An 8533-nucleotide genomic window follows, 5' to 3' on the forward strand; every position below is an offset into this window, starting at 1 on the left:
ACCCACTTTTGTAAGGCAGAGTCTCAAAGCCCTCCACTCTCCAGATCCAGTGGCCTGGGTGAGGAGCCTGGTGGGCGGGTGGGAGCTGGGACAGCTCCGCCTCCCCTGGTGGGGTGCTGAGTCTTAGGGTCCGCCCGCCTGTCAGTCTCCAGTCAGAGGGCTGGGGGTTGAGCCTGTTGGGCGGGTGGGAGTTGGGACAGCCCCGCCTCCCTTGATGGGGTGCTGGGTCTTATGGGTAGTCCGCCTGTCAATCTCCAGTCAATGGCCTGAGGGAGTGGGCTGTTGAGGGGAGGGACAGGATTCTAAATTCCTTGCCCCCCTGCTCCCGCCAGTCTTTCTTGCTTGGCACCCGCTCCGGTTTCCCGATGTGTTTGGGGATGCGCTGTATTACTCACGCCTCTGCGGGTGTTCCACGGTGGTGGGGAGTCTTTCACTCCCCTCGGGTCTCCGCCGCCGCCTGTGTTCTGAGTCTGGGTCCCGCTGCTTGCTGTCTGGTTCCGCATCTGGGTTCCGCTGCTTCCGCCGTTCGCTGGCCCGGTTCTGTGCTGGTTTCTGCAGCCGTTGGGCTCCCAGCCTGGCGCCCTCCACTGCCGCCGCTTTTCGTGGATTAGAGCCCGTGCCCGCCCCCGCTTTCCCCCCGTGGAGCCGGTGCCAGCTCAAGCAGCTTTTCGCAGCTTGGTCTGGTGCGGCTTTCTGAGGCTTTGGGCGAGAGGTGGGGGAGGGGTCCTCGTGTTCCGAATTCTTTGAGAAAGTTGTATGTGAGCTTTGTCTGGATTTCTTTTCCGGTTTGAGTCCTTCTCCGTTGCTTTTTGAGTTTGTTGTCGTGGATTTCTTTAGAAAGTTGGCTCGTGGGACTCCCTGGTTCTCTCTTTTTGTCAGAGAAAGCTAAGCAGCATCCCTATTGTCTCGGCGCCATCTTCCTTCCCGCCAACAAAACTCTTAAACAACTTTTATTTAAACAAAAAGAGGGAATAGGCCGAGAGGCACCCACCAGAGAAAGGCTGGCCATAGCATTGTTTACCCTAAATTATATAACAGTGGATGATAAAGGACAAACAGCTGCTGATCGGCATGCTAATAAAATAGCGATGCCATCTATGCAAAAAGCTATGTGGAAAAATGTCCTTGATAATAAATGGTATGGACCGGATCTTGTGATCCAGAGATCCAGGGGAGCTGTTTGTGTTTTTCCACAGGGACAAGAATCCCCCCATTTGGTGCCACAGCGCTTCGTAAGGATGCTAAACGAGGATCAAGTACTGCAAAAGGATAAAAAATGAAGCCAAAAAAGACCCTGATAAACAAAATGATGATACAGCAGATGATCCTGATGAGCCTGGTGATTATGAACATACCGACATTCCTCGTGGAAGAAATGGAGCTGTGGGCGGTGGCCAGATCATGGCCAATTCCAATGCCGGTGCATGTTAATTCTACACAATTGCCGACATTTTTCTCCACTTCCTGTGAGACGGAAGCTCCATGTGTTCGGCAACCCAATAACATACAAGAATCATATAATTTGTCTGTTATTAGTTAGAGGATACCTTTTGTTTTACTACAAAAAATGTGTCATCCTGTATTTTTCTTCAAGATCAAAAGGTTTCAGCCTGGGAGAACCCCTTACATCAGAGTAGGGTTCCGATAAATATTTTGACAGCGGCTTTGGCACAGGTCGCCAATGGTCAGTTGTCAGGATCAGGCGAGCCATCTAATGATACCACTGTAAACATAACTACCTTAATGATGACAAGTCATTTAAAAATACCAAAAGTAAGATCTAAAAATGAGATTAATGCTACCCACTTTAAGGCCTCTGCCTGGTGTGAACCTAATGTAAAATTTCCACCAGTTTTCACACCGTGCGGCTGCAGTTACGGCAGCTATAGCCATGGCAAATTCTATACAAACAGCGTCCGCTGTTAATGATGCCATTGCCCAAACCTCGACAGTTCTTGAAACCCAAAATCAAATTAATAGTCATTTGGTGTCTGGTATTCTTGCAGCCAATCAAAGGATTGATACAATACAAGTACAAATAGAAGAGTTGTATACGTTAATTTCCATGGGCTGTATTGCTCAGTATAAACATTTATGTGTGTCTCCTGTAAAGTTTGTTAATGCAAAACAGGAAAGTGAATTAATTTCCCAGTATTTAAGTGGTAATTGGTCAGCTAAAGTGTACTTTTTAATACAAAAACAATTACAACAGATAATTCAGTTAAATAATACCCGAGTTGAGCCTATTACCTTGGATAATGTTACTGGTTGGATTTCTGATTGGATTTATTCAGCATTTTTGTTTTTTGAGGAATGGGTTGGAATGGGAGTGTTTGCTGTGCTGTGTTGCTTTGGAATAATGTTTTGCTTATGGCTGGTATGCAGATTTAAAAGATAACAAAAGAGGGAAAAGGCTATAATGGTACAAGCCTTATTGGCCCTGGGCCAGGGGGAATCCCCTCAAGCTTGGGTGAGCATGTTAAAATAGTAAGATTGTAATAGGGACGCTGGTTTTCTAAATCATTACCTGCCCTGTATGTAGATGTTCTTTGTTCGCCTGCCAAAGGTTTGTTCCCCCCATCATAGTTTCAAAAACATTCTTTTTGATTGCCAAAGGCTTCTGTGCTGCCTTTGCACCCTCTAGACTTTAGTCTAGTGCACGAGGAGTTAGGAACACAGATAGTCTAAGTTGTGAAAAGTGGAACAAATTATCGCTCCTGACCCTACAAGTCAGGGAGAGCATCTGCGTCAGCATATGGGTCTGCGCCCCTAGCCCATCTCCACAAAGGGGATAGAGGACCTGGAGCGGAGGGACCCAGGGTTGGCCTTCTGGGTCACTCCTCTAGAGTGGGACCTCGAGTTCTAATTTGGAGGACAGCACCTCTACTCTCTTCACAACATTTATTTTGGCCTTTGGTGTTCGAACAAAAAAGGGGGAGATGTGGGGAGCTTTATCTCCTTATTTGGAGATAAACCGTTCAAAACCGTTATATAACCTCATCGGTTATATATAACCGTTATATAACAGCCACGATCTGACCAATCCCGAGCATTAAAGTGGCCTTGGAAACAGGGCAGCCAATGAGAAAGTGCTCAGTGTCCCTTAGGGCTATAAAAACTGCTGCTTTCGCTGCCCAGGGCCCTCCGCTTCAGCTCTCCCCTCAAGCAAGTTGCTCTTCAATAAAGCGTGATACAAGAAGGATCCTCCTGTGGTGGACGTTCTTCCTGCTGGACAGGGGCATCGATCGCCGCAGGGTTAGGGTAAGGGTAAGGGTTAGGGTTAGGGTTAGGATTAGGGTAAGAGTTAGGGTTAGGGTTAGGGTTAGGCTTGGGGTTAGGGTAAGGGTAAGTGTTAGGGTTAGGGTTAGGGTTAGGAAAAGGGGAAGGTTTAGGGTTAGGGTTAGGGTTAGGGGTTAGGGTTAGGGTTAGTGTTAGGGTTAGCGTTAGGGTTAGGGGTTAGGGTTAGGGGTAGGGTTAGGAGTTAGGGTTAGTGTTAGGGTTAGGTTAAGGGTTAGGGTTAGGGTTAGGGTTAGGGTAAGGGTAAGTGTTAGTGTTAGAGTTATGGTTAGGGTTAGGGTAAGGGTTATGGTTAGGGTAAGGGTTAGGTTTAGGGTTGGGGTTAAGTTTAGGGTTAGGGTTAGGGTAAGGGTAAGGGTTAGGGTTAGGGTTAGGCTTAGGGTTAAGGTTAGGGTTAGGGTTAGGGTAAGGGTAAGGGTTAGGATTAGGGTTAGGGTTAGGGTAAGGGTAAGGTTTAAGGTTAGGTTTAGGGTTAGGGTTAGGGATAGGATAAGGGTTAGGGTTAGGGTTAGGGTTAGGGTAAGGGTAAGTGTTAGTGTTAGAGTTAGGGTTAGGAAAGTGTAAGGGTTAGGGTTAGGGTTAGGATAAGGGTAAGGGTTAGGGTTATGGTTAGGGTTAGGGTTAGGGGTTAGTGTTAGGGTAAGGGTTAGGGATTAAGGTTAGGGTTAGGGTTAGGGTAAGGGTTATGGTTAGAGGTTAGAGTTAGTGTTAGGGTTAGGTTAAGGATTAGGGTAAGGGTTAGTGTTAGGGTTAGGATAAGGGTTAGCGTTAGGGTTAAGGTTAGGGTTAGGGTAAGGGTTAGGGTTAGGGTTAGGGTAAGTGTTAGGATTACGGTTAGGTTTAGGGTTAGGGTAAGGTTTAGGGTTAGGGTTAGTGTTAGGGTTAGGGTTAGGGTTAGGGTTAGGTTTAGGGTTAGGGTTAGGGTTAGGGGTAGGGATAGGGTTAGGGCTAGGGTTAGGTTTAGGGTTAGGGTTAGGGTAAGGGTAAGGTTTAGGGTTAGGGTTCGGGTTTGGTTTAGTGTTGGGGTTAAGGTTAGGGTTAGAGTAAGTTTTAGGGTTAGGGTTAGGGTTAGGTTTACGGTTAGGTTTAGGGTTATGGTTATGGTTTGGGTTAGGGTTAGGGTAAGGGTACGTGTTAGGGTTAGGGTTAGATTTAGCATAAGGGTAAGGGTAAGGGTTAGGCTTAGGGTTAGGCTTAAGGTAAGGGTAAGGGTTAGGGTTAGGTTTACGGTAAGTGTTAGGGTTAGGTCTAGGGTTAACTTTAGGGTTAGGGTAAGGGTAAGAGTTAGGGTTAGAGTTAGGGATAGGGTTAGGGTAAGGGTTAGGGTTAGGGTTAGGCTTAGGGTTGGGGTTAGGGTAAGGGTAAGTGTTAGGGTTAGGGTTAGGGTTAGGATAAGGGTAAGGGTTGGGGTTAGGGTTAGTGTTAGGGTTAGGGGTTAGGGTTAGGGTTAGGGTTAGGGGTTAGGGTTAGGGTTAGGGTTAAGGTTGGGGTAAGGGTTAGGGTTAGGAGTTAGGGTTAGTGTTAGGGTTAGGTTAAGGTTTAGGGTTAGGGTTAGGGTTAGGATAAGGGATAGGGTTAGGGCTGGTGTTAGGGTTAGGGTGAGGGTAAGTGTTAGTGTTAGGGTTAGGATTAGGTTTAGGGTAAGGGTTAGGGTTAGGGTTAGGGTTAGGTTTAGGGTTGGGGTTAAGGTTAGGCTTAGGGTTAGGGTTAGGGTAAGGGTAAGGGTTAGGGTTAGGGTTACAGTTAGGGTAAGGTGAAGGGTTAGGGTTAGGGTTAGGATTAAGGTTAGGGTAAGGTTTAGGGTTAGGGTAAGTGTAAGGGTAAGGGTTAGAGTTAGATTTAGGGTTAGGATTAGGGTAAAGGTAAGGGTTAGGTTTAGGGTTATGGTTAGGTTTAGGTTTAGGGTTAAGGTTAGGACAACGATAAGGTTTAAGGTTAAGGTTAGGTTTAAGGTCAGGGTTAGGGTAAGGGTAAGCTTTAGGGTTAGGGTTAGGTTTAGGGTTAGGGTAAGGGAAAGGGTTAGGTTTAGGATTAGGGTTAGGGTTGGGGTAAGGGTTAGGGTTAGGGTTAGGGTTAGGTTTAGGGTTAGGGTTAGGGTAAGGATACGGTTTAGGTTTAGGGATAGGATTAGGGTTAGGGTTAGGGTTAGGGAAGGGTTAGGGTTAGGGGTTAGGGTTAGGTTAGGGTGAGGGTTAGTGTTAGTGTTAGTGTTAGGGTTAGGGTAAGGGTTAGGGTTAGGGTTAGGGTTAGGGTTAGGTTTATGGTAGGGGAAGGGTTAGGTTTAGGGTTAGGTTTAGGTTAGGGTTAGGGTTAGGGAAAGGATAACGGTTAGGGTTAAGGTTAGGCTTAGGGTTATGATTAGGGTAAGGGTTAGGATTAGGGGTTAGAGTTAGTGTTAGGGTCAGGTTAAGGGTTAGGTTTAGGGTGAGGTAAGGCTTAGCGTTAGGGTTAGGGTTAGGGTTAGGGCAAGGGTTAGGATTAGGGTTAGGGTTAGGGTAAGTGATAGGGTTAGGGTAAGGGTTAGGGTTAGGGTAAGGGTTAGGTTTAGGGTGAGGATAAGGGTAAGGTAAAGCGTTAGAGTTCGGGTTAGGTTTAGGATAAGAGTAAGGGTTAGGGTTAGGGTTAGGCTTAGAGGTTAGGGTTAGGGTTAGTGTTAGGGTTAGGTTTAGGGTTAGGGATGGGTAATGGTTAGTGTTAGGTTAGGGTTAATGTAAGTGTTGGTTAGGTTTAGGGTTAAGGTAAGGGTATAGGTTAGGGTTAGGGTTAGGGTTAATGTTAGGGTTAGAGTTAGGGTTAGGGTAAGCGTTAGGATTAGGGTTAGGGTTAGGGTTAAGTTTAGGGTTAGGGTTAGGGTTAGGGTTAGGGTAAGGGTTATGGTTAGGGTTGGGGTAAGGGTTAGTGTTAGAGTTAGGTTTAGGGTTAGGGTAAGGGTTAGGGTTAGGGTTAGGGTAAGGGTTAGGTTTAGGGTTAGGGTAAGTGTAAGGGTTAGGGTTAGGGTTAGGGTAAGGGTTAGGGTTAGGGTTAGGGTTAACGTTGAGGTTAGTGTTAGGGTTAGGGTTAGGGAAAGGGATAGGGTTAGGGTAAGGGTAAGTGTTAGGTTTAGGGTTAGGATTAGGGTTAGGGTAAGGGTTAAGTTAAGGGTAAGCGTTAGGGTTAGGGCTAGGGTAAGGTTAAGGGTTCGGTTTAAGGTTAGGATTAGGGTTAGGGTTAGGGTTAAGTTTAGGGTTAGGGTTAGGGTTAGGATTAGGGTAAGGGTTATGGTTAGGGATGGGGTAAGGGTTAGTGTTAGAGTTAGGTTTAGGGTTAGGGTAAGGGTTAGGGTTAGGGTTAGGGTTAGGGTCAGGGTTAGGGTTAGGGTTAGGGTAAGTGTAAGGGTTAGGGTTAGGGTTAGGGTTAACGTTGAGGTTAGGGTTAGGGTTAGGGTTAGGGTAAGGGATAGGGTTAGGGTAAGGGTAAGTGTTAGGTTTAGGGTTAGGATTAGGGTTAGGGTAAGGGTTAAGTTAAGGGTAAGTGTTAGGGTTAGGGTTAGGGTTAGGGTAAGGGTAAGGGTTAGGTTTAAGGTTAGGGTTAGGGTTAGGGTAAGGGTTAAGGTTAGGGTTAGGGTTAGTGTTAGGGTAAGGGTAAGGGTGAGGCTGAGGGTTAGGGTTAGTGTTAGGTTTAGGGTTAGTGTTAGGGTAAGGGTAAGGGTTAGGGTTAGGGTTAGGGTAAGGGTAAGGTTAAGGTTAGGGTTAATGTTAGGGTTAGGGGTTAGGTTTAGGGTTAGGGTTAGGGTTACGTTAGGTTTAGGGTTAGGTTAAGGGTAAGGTTTAGGTTTAAGGTAAGGGTTCAGTTAGGTTTAGGGTTAGCGTTAGGGTATGGGTAAGAGTTAGGTTTAGGGTTAGCGTTAAGGTTAGGTTTAGGGTTAGGGTTAGGCTTACGGTTAGGGTAGGGGTAAGGGTTAGGGTGAGGGTTAAGGTTAGGGTTAGGGTTAGAGTTAGGGTTAAGTATAGGTTTAGGGTTAGGGTTAGGGTTAGGGAAGGGTAAGGGTTAGGGTAAGGGTTAGGGTTAGGGGTAGGGCTAAGGTAAGGATTAGGGTTAGGGTTAGGGTAAAGGTAATCGTTAGGGTTAGGGTTAGGGTTAGGGTTAGGTTTAAGTTTAGGGTTAGGGTTAGGGTAAGGGTAAGTGTTAGGTTTAGTGTTAGGGTTAGGCTAAGGGTAAGTGTTAGTGTTAGGGGTAGGGTTAGAGTTAGGGTAAGGGTAAGGGTTAGGGTTAAGGTTATGGTTAGAGTTAGGGTTAGGGGTTAGGGTTAGGTTAGGGTTAAGGTTAGGTATAGGGTTAGGTTTAGGCTAATGGTAAGGGTTAGGGTTAGGGTTAGGTTTAGGGTTAGGGTTAGGGTAAGGGTTAGGGTTAGGTTTAGGTTTAGGGTTAGGTTTATGATTAGGGTGAGGGTTAGGGTAAGTGTTAGGGTTAGGGTTAGGGTTAGGGTTAGGGTTAGGGTAAGGGTTAGGGTAAGGGTAAGGTTTAGATTTAGGATTAGGTTAGGGGAAGGGTAAGGGTTAGGGTTAGGGTTAGGGTTAGGGTAAGGTTTAGGGTAAGGGTAAGTGTTAGGGTTAGGGTTAAGGTTAGGGTTAGGGTTAGGTTTAGAGTTATTGTTAGGGTAAGGGTAAGGGTTAGGTTTATGGTTAGCGTTAGGTTTAGGGTTAGGGTTAGGCTTAGGGTTAGGGTTAGGGAAAGGATAAGGTTTAGGTTTAAATTTAGGTTTAGAGTCAGGGTTAAGGTTTAGATTAGGGTTAGGGTTAGGGTAAGGTTTAGGGTTAGGGTTAGGGTTAGGTTTAGGGTTATTGTTAGGGGTAAGGGTAAGGTTTAGGGTTAGGGGTTAGGGTTAGGTTTAGGGTAAGGGTTAGGGTTAGGGTAAGGGTTAGGGTTACGGTTAGGGTTAGGGTAAGTGTAAGGGTTAGGGTTAGATTTAGGTTTAAGGTTGAGGTTAGGGTTATGGGTAGGGTAAGAATAAGAGTTAGGGTTAGGGTTAGGGTTAGGGTTAGTGTTAGGTTTAGGTTAAGGGTTAGGGTTAGGGTTAGGTTTAGCATAAGGTTTAGGGTTAGGGTTAAGGTTAGGGTTAGGGTTAGGGTAAGGGTATGGTTAGGGTTAGGGTTAGGGTTAGGGGAAGGGTAAGGGATAGGGTTAGGGTAAGGGTTAGGGTTAGGGTAAGGGTTAGGGTTAGGTTTAGGGTTAGGCTAAGACTAAGGGTTAGGGTTAG

This window comes from Megascapheus bottae, unplaced genomic scaffold, assembly GCF_031878675.1.
Source record: "Megascapheus bottae isolate mThoBot1 unplaced genomic scaffold, mThoBot2.hap1 HAP1_SCAFFOLD_37, whole genome shotgun sequence".
NCBI classification, from domain to species: domain Eukaryota; kingdom Metazoa; phylum Chordata; class Mammalia; order Rodentia; family Geomyidae; genus Megascapheus; species Megascapheus bottae.